This window comes from Miscanthus floridulus, chromosome 7 (genome assembly GCF_019320115.1).
Source record: "Miscanthus floridulus cultivar M001 chromosome 7, ASM1932011v1, whole genome shotgun sequence".
Taxonomy (NCBI): Eukaryota; Viridiplantae; Streptophyta; class Magnoliopsida; order Poales; family Poaceae; genus Miscanthus; species Miscanthus floridulus.
In genome coordinates this window covers 16660711-16675175 of record NC_089586.1, presented here as the reverse complement: position 1 = coordinate 16675175, position 14465 = coordinate 16660711, and the positions used below count along the sequence as shown (strand labels likewise).

The window sequence follows — 14465 nt, the reverse complement described above, 5'->3', positions numbered from 1 at the left end:
AGCTAACACGGCCATCCCTTGGTAGCACCATCTGTCCTAGCCAACTAGCAAGCTTTCATCTAGGATCATGTCACATAGAAACTCACCTAGTTCACAAGTTTGCTTCTCTCACAAAAACGTACAAAGTTTTAAGTCCTACAACACGAGTTTGACATCACATTAATTCACATTGGACAACATTAGACTATTGTCACACATAATTTATAGATATGGGCATTTAAAGTTTCAGAGACTTATCTATAGCTCATCAAACATAATTTATAGATATGCAGCCTGTTCGCTTGTGGCTCATTAGCCAGCCAACAGTGTTTTTCTCTCACAACAAACCAACATTCGCTTATGCAGTGTTTTCCTCTCACAACAAACCAGCACCAGCCGAACTTATTAGCCCAGAAACCAATCAACGAACAGGTCGATGGGCATTTAAAGTTTTATAGGGACTTATTTATAAATTAAAAAGAACTATTTTGTAAATATTGTATAAGCTAGGGACTTAAATATAGAAAAATATAGGGCCTTTTTGCACATTATCCATATCAACTAATAGTGCGGTACTAATTTATGTTGCACTTTTCATCTTCACTAATGGGCCTAAACATTAAAGCACATCAAAGACAAGCCTTTGAAGAGATTGAGAATGTTTGAAGTTTTAAAGGTTTTGTTAAATTCGGTTCAAACATTTTGAATATTACTTTGAAAATGTGAGGCCTCTTTTTTAACTAAAATAAAAATAAACTTGGCTCAAACATTTTTGTATTTTTTAAAAAACTTGTGTATAAAATTATTTAAAATCTCAGTCTTTTTGTAAGTCAAACTTAGCACTTTACTTTTAAAACTTGTTTCAAAATTTTATTTTAAAAGCAGTGAAAAACCTATTCTAAAATATGAGTATAAAACCAAGAATTATTAAATATGAGTATACTTGATATAACTAAAAACAATGTATCTAGATTGATATTTTGAAATGCTTTTACAAGATACTATTTTTGAATCTAGTGGTAATAAAATTTTGTAATGAAAACAATGGACATTGAATAAATCGTTACTTCATCTATTCTGAAATATAAGAAATTCTTAGTTGGTTCATGTCAAACTATTTTAACTTTCACTAAATTTATAGAAAAAAGAGTAATAATTCATGATATCAAAGATGTAGTAGTTGGGATAGAGGGGTTTATGAAATTTTTTTTTCCATTTGGATCAAATTTATGCAAATTTTCCTATTGCTGAAACCGGCGATTGAACGCCGAGTGACCTAGTGAAGTGAGCACTTGTGCCTATCCAGACCATCCGTTCTACATCGGACGGCGCACGGCCACCCTGCCGTGCTCCCGCTCGCTGCATGTTTTATTTTAGGGTTAATTGGATTGGTGCCATTATAATTCTCGCGTTTCTTAGAAATACCATTACTATTCAGCTTATTGTAAGAGTGCCATTATAATTACACTGGAGTCTGAAAAAATGTCATTATGTACACTTGCCGCGATGTTTGGCCCACGTGCAGGTGTATACAGGGGTTACGTACATGCGTATGGACCGTGTTGCCCTCAGTACATGTGCCCTAGGGTTTGACTCAATCGACTGAATCCATCCAGTCCCCACCGCCTCCTCTCTCTCTCGCGCGAACCCTAGGCAGTCCGCCTCGGAGGCGACTGCGACCGGTGGCGACGACTGCTCGAGGCGGCGGCGACCGCGACTACCGAGGGCCGCGGCGTGGACCGCGACTACTGCTGCTCCTCCCCCGCCCCATCTACTGAGCGGAGGCGACGGCGGCGGCGGCGACTACTGCTCGCGGCGCGGCAACCGCGACTACCGAGGGCGTCGGCGTCGACTGCGACTACTACTGCTCCACAGCTGCCCAGTTTCCCCGCCCCATCTACTGACCGGAGATGGCATCCACAGCTGCCCAGTTCAAGATCATTGACTTGAACTGGCAGCTGTGGATGCCATCTCCGGTCAGCAGATGGGGCGGGGAAGGAGCAGCAGTAGTCGCGGTCGACGCCGGCGCCCTCGGTAGTCGCGGTCGCCGCGCCGCGAGCAGTAGTCGCTGCGCCGCCGATCGCAGTCGCCTCCGCTCAGCAGATGGGGCGGGGGAGGAGCAGCAGTAGTCGCGGTCCACGCCGCAGCCCTCGGTAGTCGCGGTCACCGCCGCCTCGAGCAGTCGTCGCCGCCGCCGCCAGTTGCAGTCGCCTCCGAGGCGGTCTGCCTAGGGTTCGCGCGCGAGAGAGAGAGGAGGCGGTGGGGACTGGATGGATTCAGTCGATTGAGTCAAACCCTAGGGCACGTGTACGGGGGGCAACATGGTCTATACGCATGTACGTAACCCCTGTATACACCTGCACGTGGGCCAAACGTCGCGGTAAGTGTACATAATGGTATTTTTCAGACTCCAGTGTAATTATAATGGCACTCCTACAATAAGCTAAATAGTATAGTAATGCTAAACGCGAGAATTATAATGGCACCGATCCGATTATCCACGCCTCGCGCCGCGCTCGCTTCGGCCACGGCGGCAATGGCGGTGGCGGCGGCCCGACGCCTCTTCTCCTTCCACCTCCACGCGCGCCCTCTCGCCGCCGGTGTTGCCGTCGCGACCCCACACCGCCGCGGAAAGCATGACGCGATCTCGTGCAAGGCCACGGGGAAAACCAAGCCCAAGTCCAAGTCCAAGGCGAAGGCGGGCAAAGGCGGTGAGCGGCAGCAGAGGCGGGCGCTGGAGGAGCATCTCAAGCGGCGCACCCGTTCCGCGGCTGCCTTCGACGCCGACCTGTACGGTCGGCGCGCCCACGAGCACCACGTCCCCGTCTTGCTTGGCGAGGTCCTCGCCGGCCCCGCCCGCTCCGCTCCTTCGTCGACTTCACCCTCGGCGCCGCAGGACACTCCCTCGCCGTGCGTATCCGCTCCCTCCCTCTCGTACTCCATTGCTTTTGTTTTGTTGCAGTGGCCTCTGATGCTACTGCCCACGACGTCTTTGATGCCATGTTGTTGAGTGCTCTTGCCCGCTTGCTGTTTGACGAAATGCCTCTCGGGCTTTGTGGTGTAGATGATGGAGGCGCACCCGGAGTTGGAGCTGTACATTGGCATGGACGTCGACCCCTCCGTCCTGGAGATTGGCCGTCGGCACATTGAGGCCTTCCTTGCCTGTAGGGAAAGAGAAGCGAATGGAGGGGAAGACGATGCCTTTCAGGGGAGGCTGCGTGCCTACATTCATGTCAAGAACTTCAAGTACATCAAGCAAGTTCTCGGTAGCGTGGATGAGTCTAGCGGTTGGCTCTTCTGGAGTTGACGGTATCCTCATTGACCTTGGCATGTCATCCATGCAGGTCAGTTGTCAAGTTAAAAATATGAAAAGTGATTACAAGGCTTCTGCATTTCCCATTTGCTGATTCACATTTCATCTTGTTTTTACATCATCAGGTGAATAGATCAAGTAGGGGATTCAGTGTACTCCAGGATGGCCCTCTTGATATGCGCATGGACCCTAAGGTCAGTGTTACTTTGCTCGTCTTTTCTGTTCTAATCTTCATTCTACTCCTATGATAATGTGTCTTCAAAGAGTATTTCTTCCTGCAATACTGAGGTGTTTCTTTAGAATTTTAGGGCCAAGCCCCAGTCTTTTACCTGAAGTCAAAAGATGGTTTAAACCATTACGGCACAGGGGATTAGCCTACCAATCTGAAAGTTAAGCACAAATCCATCTCAAAACTCAACACCAACGAAACACTTGCTTATGCAGCAACAGAAACTCTAGATACATCAGATATTGATGCCCTCTGCAACAGCTGACATCGGAGCTCTCATCATGTGGGTCTTCTCCATCTTGCAGCTGCGAAATGTCTGTGCCATCACTTGACTCCGGGAACGGTCCCCTTGATGCATCAGTTCTGAAGCCACAACACTAAATCTGCCAGCTTCCTGATATTATCTTCTTCAACAGCGAATCTTTTTTCTCTGCCTGGCACAAAATTAGCCAATTCTGTACCATAGCCACTACCTTCAAGAAGAGCAAATCCAAATACATACCTTTCCACCTAGTTCTCTGGAAGCATAAATCATTTCTAAGTTCCCAGATACACCAAAGCGCTGCAGAAGTTACTATGTTAAGAACCCCATGCTTTTTATTGCTAAACCAGAACTTTCCTATATTTTCGAGTTTACTCCCTACCTCTACATTTAGAACTTGTGATAGTATATGTTATGGTGGGAAAGACTTATGCAAGGCGCAACAACAGAAGGGCCTGAACCATGTTGTATTCAGGCCCATCTAGAGTCCTAGCAGATTTGGGTTAGAGTCTTAGAAGATTTGGTCCAGATTTATAGCAAGAGTTTGTTAGCGTCAAGGGTCGAGTTGTAAGGACTATAAGAGTCCAACTTCATTAAGGAAACGATAAGCCTGGGATTGTGACTTCAAGTCACCCTTGGGCGCCCGGCGTCTCTACTGTTCATCGTCATCTACTGTTCACCGTCGTCTCTTGCCACCGCAATCACGGCTCCAGTCCGCCGAACCCTCGCACGCTCTCACGCTCCCCGATCTCCTCCGTACTTCCTTCGAAGCAAAGCCCGCCGTCATACCAGTATATGCCAAAGCTGTTGCACCACTACGCAGTCAAAGAAAAGATGTTGAACAGACTCTGTATATCATTTTTGTCGAATTAATCAAATTAGAACTTTATGCTACACTTCCAATGTCCTTGGTTCAATTTAAAACTGTTTTTACAACAAAGAATGGTCGTGTCAATTCATGTTTGAAGTCACTAAACAGTTGCTATGTCCAAAAAGTTCAGATCAACTTTGGTTTTGTCTTCAGGTTGTATCACTCTTACCTATACATGAAATTATACAGGCAACTTTAAGAGCGGAGGACATTTTGAATTCTTGGCCGGAGATTGAACTTGGGCGTATCCTGCGTGAATATGGGGAGGAAAGCAACTGGCAATCAGTTCAGAAGCAAATTGTTAAAGCCCGGGCTATGGGCGGTTTGCACTCTACTGGGGATCTTGTCAAACTAATCCAAAGGATGTGTAGCATCTCAAGCAGTATGTGTGATCTTTCTACGATGTTGCCAGTAAAGGTGTTATTTTTTTAATTTTTTTACTGTCAATGTTATACAGAGGTTCATTTCTTTTGGTTTTGAATGCCAAATTCAGTGTTCTAAAATAGTAACGATTTACAGAAGTGCCATGTGGTGTTTTCATTTCAGTGTATTTCTCCTTTCTGCTTGCAGTGTCTCAAGTTTTATTATTATTATTATTTTTATGTAGCAAGTAGCATATAGTAGAACGTATTTCCAAAGAAGCAAAACAAAGATAATTTTGCAAGACATTTGATATAGTTGATAAACTTCAGGGCGGCAAGGCTGGATTAAGACTGCAACAAGAGTGTTTCAGGCCCTCAGGATTGCAGTTAATGATGAACTCCGGGTTCTAGAAGATTCGCTCCATTCATGCTTTGACTGCCTAGCGACAGGTGGCCGTCTTGCTGTAATCTCATTCCACAGTCTGGAGGACAGAATTGTGAAGAAGACTTTGTTGGAGCTCATCCACGGGGGTGAAGCAGATGAAGACAAAGATGACCTGGTGCTCACTGACATCGTAGATGAAGATGAACAATGGTTTGGCCAGAGAGTGCAAGGAAGGAATGGAACTTTTTTTTTTTTTTTGCCTCTCATCTTAAGTACAAGAATCTGTTCGGATATAGACACACACCACCACACACACGGTATACGAACAAACCTACAACTATACCTAGACAACGAACGCAGCTGAGTGGTACTCGAAGATCATCAGACTCCGAGCGTGGCGGACACGTCATTTGTAAGATCATCAGACTCCGAGCGTGGCGGACACGTCATTTGTCCATTGTGGCACGTAGAGGCAACTGAAATTAATTAGGGAACTACTGTTCCCGGGTGAGACACCGGTGTCGAAGCCAGGCTTCGAACGCAGGCGGGCAGCATGCTCACCTGCACCGCTTGCCAACCGAGCCAGAGCTCGTTCTCAGGAAGGAATGGAACTGTCCTCACAAAAAGACCAATAACCCCCTCGCAATAGGAGGAAAAACTAAATCAGAGGTGCAGAAGCGCAAAGCTTAGAGTTATTCAGAAGACCTGAATAATTTTGGATAAATTTTGAAGGATTCCTGAGCACATCGGCGTGTAGTTTTTTTATAGCCAGAGAAATGTGAATGGGATTCTCACTTGTGTGCACAGCCAGCTGCAGTCTGGCTCACCAGAAAAATTACTGAGCCGGATGTGGTGCTATTTATCCTCGACAAGAAATCTAGAGGTTTAGGTTAGTCAAAAAATCTCACTGTATCTGCATCAGTTCCTGAACATCATTCATGTATATCGGCTCATGTACTCTGTAAACCATTCACTTGCAAGACATGATCATCAGTATAGGCCCCATTTTTCCTTGGAATTGAAATCTATTAATGATCATAATTTAGGCATATATCAATTAAGCTAATATAGTTGTATGTGGAATATATCTGTATACTATTGTTGGCTATATGAGGGAGATACTTATGTATTATACTTGAGAGTAGATATGGCACAGGGAATAGTAGATTGATTCAATATGTACAAGAGGGTACAATATATATAGGCAAGGATCAGTGTAGGGTTTATAGAACACCCAATCAACGAAGATTCTTGCTTAATCAGAGCGATCAACTACCAATCTACCATAATACCCTGAGGTAGCCCAGCCACCAGGAGTGGGCTCCAAGGCCCATGGCCAGCCCTATAGGCACTAGTCTAACACGCCCCCGCAGTCTGATCGTCAGCTACTATGCATGTTCAGACTGGACCTGAACTCCGTGAACACCGAAGAGGGAAGTCCCTTAGTGAAGATGTCCGTATATTGTGAAGAGGTTGGAACATGCAGGACATGAAGATCACCAATAGCAACTCGTTCCCGGATAAAGTGAAGATCGATCTCAATGTGTTTAGTGCGCTGATGTTGGACCGGGTTGGAGGACATGTAAACTGCAATGATGTTGTCACAATACACCAGTGTGGCACGCTGGAGAGGAGCATGCAGCTCCAAGAGAAGCTGGCGCAGCCAGGTGGCCTCAGCGACTTCATTAGCCACCGCGCACCCTCGTCGTCAACGTCATCCGTGGCCTCAACGAGCGCTTCATCCACGTCCACGTCGGGGCTCTTCGTCGTCGTGCTCAGCCCTTCCCCTCCTTCCTGGAGGCGCGTGACGACCTCATCCTCGAGGAACTCACCGTGGAGAACCGGAAGGACGCCCCTGACAGCACTCGCTGCTTCCACCACGTCGACCTCTCCAAACCCCGCCCAGCAACAACCTGGCACGGGCTCTGTGAGCGCTAGCAGCTCCAAGTCCAACAGCCATCGCAGCAAGCGCGACGGCGGTGGCAAGGGCGGTGGCGGCAATGGCAGCGCTGGAGGCCAGGCTCCAAGCCCTCCTGCTGGTGCACAGCAGCAAGCCGGCGCTGTTGAGCCCGCCACCGGCGGAATTGGCCCACCGTCTACAACCCCTGGATGGGGTCCATCCAGATGTGGCCAGGGGGGGGGGGGGGGGGGGGGGGGGGGGGGCTCGTCCTCCATTGGCGCCCCTGCCGCTGCATCCACAGCAGCAGGCCCTCCTTGCCCAGCAGCAGCAAGCCTTCGTCGTCCAGCAACAGCCCGCTGCTGCCCCTTCTGCCATTGATGGCACCGGCCAGTGGGCTACACCTGGCTTCTACAACCCTGTTGTCGGTCTACTATGATATAAATGACTTTAAAAAAATATATTTTATGACGAATCTAACGATACTTATCTAGTATGATAAATATTAAAGTTGTTTTATAGAAATTTAGTCAAACTTCAAATCATTTGACTTAGCAGCATTTCTTTTGGGATGGAAGAAGTATTAAAATGGATTGTCTTGCATATCACATAGCCAGATAAAAAAAAGAACATTTTTTCTGTCACTGAGAAGAGAACTGAAGGCGTTAACGAGAAGTGACGTCGGTGAGGCCACGTCATCCCATCGCGACGCACACAGGCGGCCACGTCTCCTGGCAGCACCACCACACTTCCCCTCCAAAAATTTCTGCTCGCCTTCGTCAAACGAGCGCGCCCGCTTCGTCGTCGCTGTAGAGTTTGGTGTCCGCCTCTGCCGCGAGAGCCCCAACCCCACACGGCCTCGCAGCAATGGCAGCCACAACCTGAGCTGCCAGCCGTCGCAGCTGCCACGCGAGCGCCTCCCACTCCACACGTCATTTCAGTTCAAGCCGGCGGGAATGGTGGTGGATCGGAGGGCTCCGTAGATTCTTCTTCCTGACCTCCTCCAGGCGCTTGATAAAGCCGGCGCCGAGCAGCCAAGAATCTCTTGGGACAGAGCCGTACGCTCCCTGCTCGCTCCGGTCGGCTGGTCTCTCGACTCACGAGAGCGAGCTCGCGGTGGATAATGGCCGCCATGGCAGCGCCCCACTGCGCATCCTCCTCCTCTGCATTCCTCGGCCTCCCCCGCAGTGACGGTGGGCGGCGCTACGCCAACTCATGCCGCTTCGCTGCCAGTGCCAACACTAGGCTGGCGACGGTGTCCGCCACGCTCGACAAGGAGACCGCGGCGGCGAAGCCCCGGAGGTCCCGGAACCGCCGGCCCAGGAAGGCGACCAAGTCCGGCTCCACGGCGCTGCTCGCCCCCGACGAGCCTGCGGAAGCCAAGAACGGTGGGGCCACCGAGGCGCCGAACGGTGGCCTCGGCGGTAGGGGTATGGTGGCGCTGGACGACGTGATCGTGAACCCGGTGGGGCTGGGCCGCCGGTCCCGGCAGGTGTTCGACGAGGTGTGGCGCAAGTTCTCGCGGCTCGGCCAGATGTCCAGCGCCTCCTCCGCCGCGGTGGCGGAGCAGGACCCCGCCGTCCTCTTCCGCGGCGGACCCATGTGCGACTTCACCGTGCCCGGCGCGCAGGACACCACCGTCCTCGTCGTCGGCGCCACCAGCCGCATCGGCCGCATCGTCGTCCGCAAGCTCATGCTCCGCGGGTACAACGTCAAGGTACTTTTATTCTCTTCTCCCAATTGGGTCATCTTCAGTTACACACAATTTCAATGGCGGTCATTGTAACCGATGCAATGGGTCCATATTGGCATTCATCTTCTTTTACTTGGTTTTTTGTGAAATCTTCATGTTTTGATCAGTTCCTGTGCTATCGTACAATAGGCATTAGTTAGGAGAAATGACCAAGAAGTGATCGACATGCTTCCAAGGTCTGTGGATATCGTGGTTGGAGATGTCGGCGATCCTTCTTCAGTTCAAGCTGCTGTGTCAGGTTGCAACAAGGTAATTTACTGTGCAACCGCGCGGTCCACTATCACGGGAGACCTCAACAGGGTTGATAATCAAGGAGTGAGGAATGTTATCAAGGCCTTCCAGGTACTCTGGCCTAAACCTCATCTGATTCTTTCATGGTATTGATGTACCATGGTCTATGATATCCTGTTGCTGCTATGCTAAATATACACTAAGCTATCAACTATTTTTTGCAGGATTACTACAATCAGCTGGCCCAATCAAAGGCTGGTAAGAGCAGCAAGAGCAAACTATTGATTGCTAAATTCAAATCTGCCAAATCTGTGAAAGGATGGGAGGTGCGCCAGGGATCATACTTTCAGGATGTCTACCCTTCTAGATTCGAGGGTGGCACTGATGCATCATTTGAATTTGCAGAAAGTGGACAGGCTGTTTTCTCAGGTATCACTCTCACAAATGTACACACTACACAGCCATTTGATTTGTTTAATTCTTTTTTTTTCTCGAATACGCAAGAGCATTGCGTATCATTTGTATTAAGAAGGAAGAGAGTTTAAATTACAAATGGCCTACGCCGGCCCGACAACAGAAATTTAAAGGGGGGTTACATAGGCGTTAAGAACTATCTGCGGACACGGTTTGTCGCCGCGTTCTAACTTGCTCCTGGCATCGCCAAGCTGTGAAATCCTGAAGCTCCGGCTTTTGCCCAGCGACCCGCTTCTGCTCTGATGGCCGAAAAGAGGTCGATAGGTGCGACAGCTGCCGCTCTGAAGCAGCGCGCATTCCGTTCTTTCCATACTTCCCATGATACTAGCGCAAAGAGGGAGTCAATACCGGAACGTTGCACACCATTCCAGTCTGTGCGCAGCCGTCGCCACCAGGACATGATGGATTGAGTTGCCGGCGGGAGCAGTCGACCGAAGGCATGGAGGATGATTGTCCAGACCTCCCTGGTATATGGACATGATGCGACGATATGGTCAATCGTTTCCCGAGCTTGGTCACAGAGATAGCATTGCAACGTTCCGGTATTCTCAGGTTTTGTTTTCACAAGGGGTGGCTACGTTGAAATCTCTAAACGACTTACACTTCCTCTAGGTTCCACCCTAGACAGGTATCATAAGCTTTTGTATGTTGTTTTAATTTCTGCTTATTTATAAGTGCATGATTTCATAAGATTTTAACTTGTATACTCTGCATCCTTCTGCTTAATTCTACCTGAAGGTATGATGGCTTGCTTCTTTCGGTGGGTGGAAATGGAAGATCATATGTTATCATTCTTGAGACTGGTCCACTGGCTGACACCTCACAGAGCAAGAAGTATTTTGCCCGGATGAACACAAAAGTTGGGTTTTGCAGGGTAAGTAAATGATGTTTGATGATATATCCTTTGTATCTGGTTCTTCATTGGCCAGAAAAAAATGAAGAAATGTCTGGTTTGTGCAGGTAAGAGTGCCGTTTTCATCTTTCCGGCCAGTAAACCCACAGGATCCTCCACTGGACCCGTTTCTTGTCCACACACTAACCATTAGGTTTGAACCAAAGAAGCAGGTCAGTACAAGCAAATCGCCATTATGAATAGATACTAATTCTGCTTAAGTGTTGGCCTACCAGTTACTAACCAAATCCTTGTGCAGAGACCTGGTGAATCATCTGAAGGAGCTAGTGACCAAAGAAACTTTGAGCTCAAAATGGAGTTCATAAAAGCCTTACCGGTAAGGATTTGCTTTGTGCAACCTGTTGATATGATCATTGTTCCTTAAACTTTCATTTCATTTCCTTATGTTTGTTGTGATTATTTTCCAGAGTGGTCAAGAAACAGACATTGTACTGGTCTCGTGCACAGGCTCAGGAATTGAAGCTAACAGGAGAGAACAAGTCCTGACGGCAAAGAAGGTGCTTGACGCACATAAACATCTAAACTGTTGTTGATGCACACCTAATGCAACATTAATCAGCTTTGTATGAATTTTGCTAGGCTGGAGAGGATGCATTGAGGAGATCTGGCCTTGGATATACAATTGTACGGCCAGGGTCCACTGCAGGTACGACAACATAAGATAGGAGCACCGAGCACCGAGTCCTTTTACTAGAGCTGATCTAACAGTATGTGAATTGCTTTAATCCACGCTGCATTGTAACGTGGCATTCGTTTTGCTATGCCAGGAAGAACCTGGCGGTCAGCGCGCCTTGATCTTCGACCAAGGGAACAGGATATCTCAGGTGATTGAGCATGAAGTGAAGTTTACTACGCTATTATATTGTAAGAGTATCTGGATAGTGGCATGCCGATCGATGTACATGCTAATAACCGCTACCGTCCGATTTGTGGTTGATGCAGGGCATCAGCTGCGCTGACGTAGCAGACATCTGCGTCAAAGCGCTGCACGATTCGACCGCGAGGAACAAGAGCTTCGATGTAAGATCCTCTAGTCGTCTCCCCTGTGATTTCTCTTGTGAGTTCGTTGGTGGTGCAGCAAGCAACTAACCTGGAGGCCGTGCATCATTTGGTTTGTTCAGGTGTGCTATGAGCATGTTTCAGAGCAAGGGAGTGAACTATATGAACTTGTAAGCCTACTGTCTCGTGTGCTCATGCCATGCTGTGTGATGTCGTGTGGTTTCTGATATGGGTTTGCTGATCTGGTTAACCAATGTGTGACCTGTGTGAGCTTGTTGCTGCTGCACGTGGCTCATCTGCCAGACAAGGCCAACAACTACCTGGCGCCGGCGCTCTCGGTCCTGGAGAAGAACACCTGATCTCATCAGTGAGCTACTGAACTGTGAGGTGCGCTAGGAATTATACATGTACGGGTTACCTGCTGTGTATTGTGAATACTGCATACCACAGACTTCTCTCCTTTTGTACGCATAGAAACCCTACATTAATATACACACACAGCATTGTGTTGGGTTATTTGGAGGGAGTAGGTGAGGCAGGAATTTCCGATGTCCATACTGTTTTTCCGTCGCAATGTGAAGTCATCAACACACCGCAGCAGCTCGGCAGTGGGACCCGGCGGCAGGACAAGGCTGATGAGTGATGACCAGATGGACTGCCCTTGTACAATTAGGTAGAGATGTATAGCCTTTGTGAACGCATCATTTGGAAATTTGATATATGTAAATGCTCTTGCAATATTCGTCCTCAAATTAAAATATGTGATCGTTGTATAAATAAAATTGTCCACGTCTTCAATAGACAACAAATGGATAGTTCTCTTACATTGTCTAACTATAGCACCATGTTAATAAAAACTACCAAGAGTCCACATTTTATGACGAGGCACTTCTTCTATACGTTAGGTGGCTGATTTTTCATTGTTACTTAGACAACAGGTAAGTTTACCGGCAAGCTCCATAATTGAGTGATGCTCGCTCTCTTATGATCTTATCCTTCCATCCCTAGAAACTACTCTCATCGTCCTAAAACGAATATACAACGCCATGATATCGTCTTTCACCTCACTCTAGCCTAACCCCTTCTCCGAAGGACGCCTGAAAGTGGCTACGTCGTCGGCTTACATTATTTTTTTGCTCGACGTGAAGGTGAGAGATGCGGGGGAAAATCATCTCGCTAGCGAGCCTGCAAAGTTTAGCTTGTATTTCCCTACAACAGATGTGGCCAGGTCTCTTCTTGCCATGCTCTAATCTTTCCTGCTTCTATTTATTCTTTGGCATCCACATCGGACAGTGAATCGGTAGCACAGTTGAGGTTGGTCTAAAACCGACATGTTTTTCAATATCAATAAGACCTCATATCTGAATCAGAACACTCTGCATAGCCCGGAATCATAAATAGGGATGGCGGTTCCACCCCAGGTCGTAGAAGATTGGGATCAAAGATGGATGAGGGTACGGTATGGATGTTATCTGTGCGGCTGATATATAAGCCGGCTGATAAGCCGACTGAAATTGTTTTGTTGTGAGAGAATAATACTATAGATTCTAGCTGATAAACTGGCTGATAAGTTCAAACGAACAGGGTCTAGAGAGGATGAGTATAATATTGGTTTTATCATAAGCGGGTCACTGGGCCAGCGAGTGTTTGCTCCATCAGAGACACTAGCGTCCGGACGTTCGGCGTTTGCAGTGTGTCCGGACGCATCTCCCAGTCCCCAGCCAACCGAACTGTGGGCTGGTGTCGTGGCTCACCAACAGGATCATCTTACCATCCCACGTAGAATAGAAAACTAAAAGGAATTGAAGTGCTACCTGCCCGCATAATGGAAGGAGACAACGCTCGCTCACGTCTGAGCCACAATTCCTCGTCGCGTCCCGTCTACCGGCCCCCGACGCACCCCTTCACCGGCCCTCGCTACGCCCCCTCTGCAGTCTGAGAAGGATGGCAGCAGAAGACGAGGAGGAGACACCAAGGCGAGGCAGCAGAAAAGCGAGGAGAGAAATGCAACACATAATCTACTTTTGAAACATCTTGATACAACACTTGCAACATACGTCTGAAGACATATAAAACGTTTAAAACATACGTCTGAAACACTTGAAAAACGTTTGAAAACAATTGCAACACATACTTAACATCCAAATAAAACGCTTGTAACATATGTGTAAACATATACAACATCCAGATAAACACACTTGTAACATATGTCTGAAAAACAGATAAAACATTGGGAATAGACGTCTGCAACATACGTGTACAACATATGCAACATCACGATCTACTTTTACAACATCCATACGAAATCTTTGCAACATGCGTTTTTAATGCAAGCGCGATGTCACATCGCTGCTGGGACGAATGGAGCTCGTCGTTGTGGAGCTCGACACCGGCACGGAGCTCGATGCCACAGAGTGTGCGGAGGTCACCGATGCGAAGCTTGTTGGCGTCATGGACCTCGACAGTGGCTACAGCAGGTGGATGGAGTGCAGCCGCGACGGGAGGTGCGAGTACGGACAGGGGCCGCAAGGACGAGCAATACGAGCAAAATCCATCCTGCGACCGTGAACGGGGACACAGCAGCGAGCGGCGTGGACGAGTGGAGGCCTGGAACACGAGCGCCACGCCTAAGTGGACGAGGATGAGCCAACGGACGCTCGAGCCATATATCGTTGCTCCATCCACGTCACATCCGTCCCTCCACTCACCTGCTGGGTCACAGCACAAAATCATCCGAGTGAATTTTAGAGATTTCACGGGTAAAACGAGGGTATCTATATATCTACGTGGAGAAAAG

At 48.2% G+C, this 14465-nt stretch overlaps 2 pseudogenes; both read left to right on the top strand.

The window, feature by feature from the left end:
* The first annotated feature begins 2454 nt into the window (after positions 1 to 2454).
* LOC136462690 (uncharacterized) lies at positions 2455 to 5576 on the top strand (annotated as a pseudogene).
* Positions 5577 to 8085: 2509 nt separating this feature from the next.
* LOC136466621 (protein HIGH CHLOROPHYLL FLUORESCENCE PHENOTYPE 173, chloroplastic-like) lies at positions 8086 to 12492 on the top strand (annotated as a pseudogene).
* Positions 12493 to 14465: the final 1973 nt, after the last annotated feature.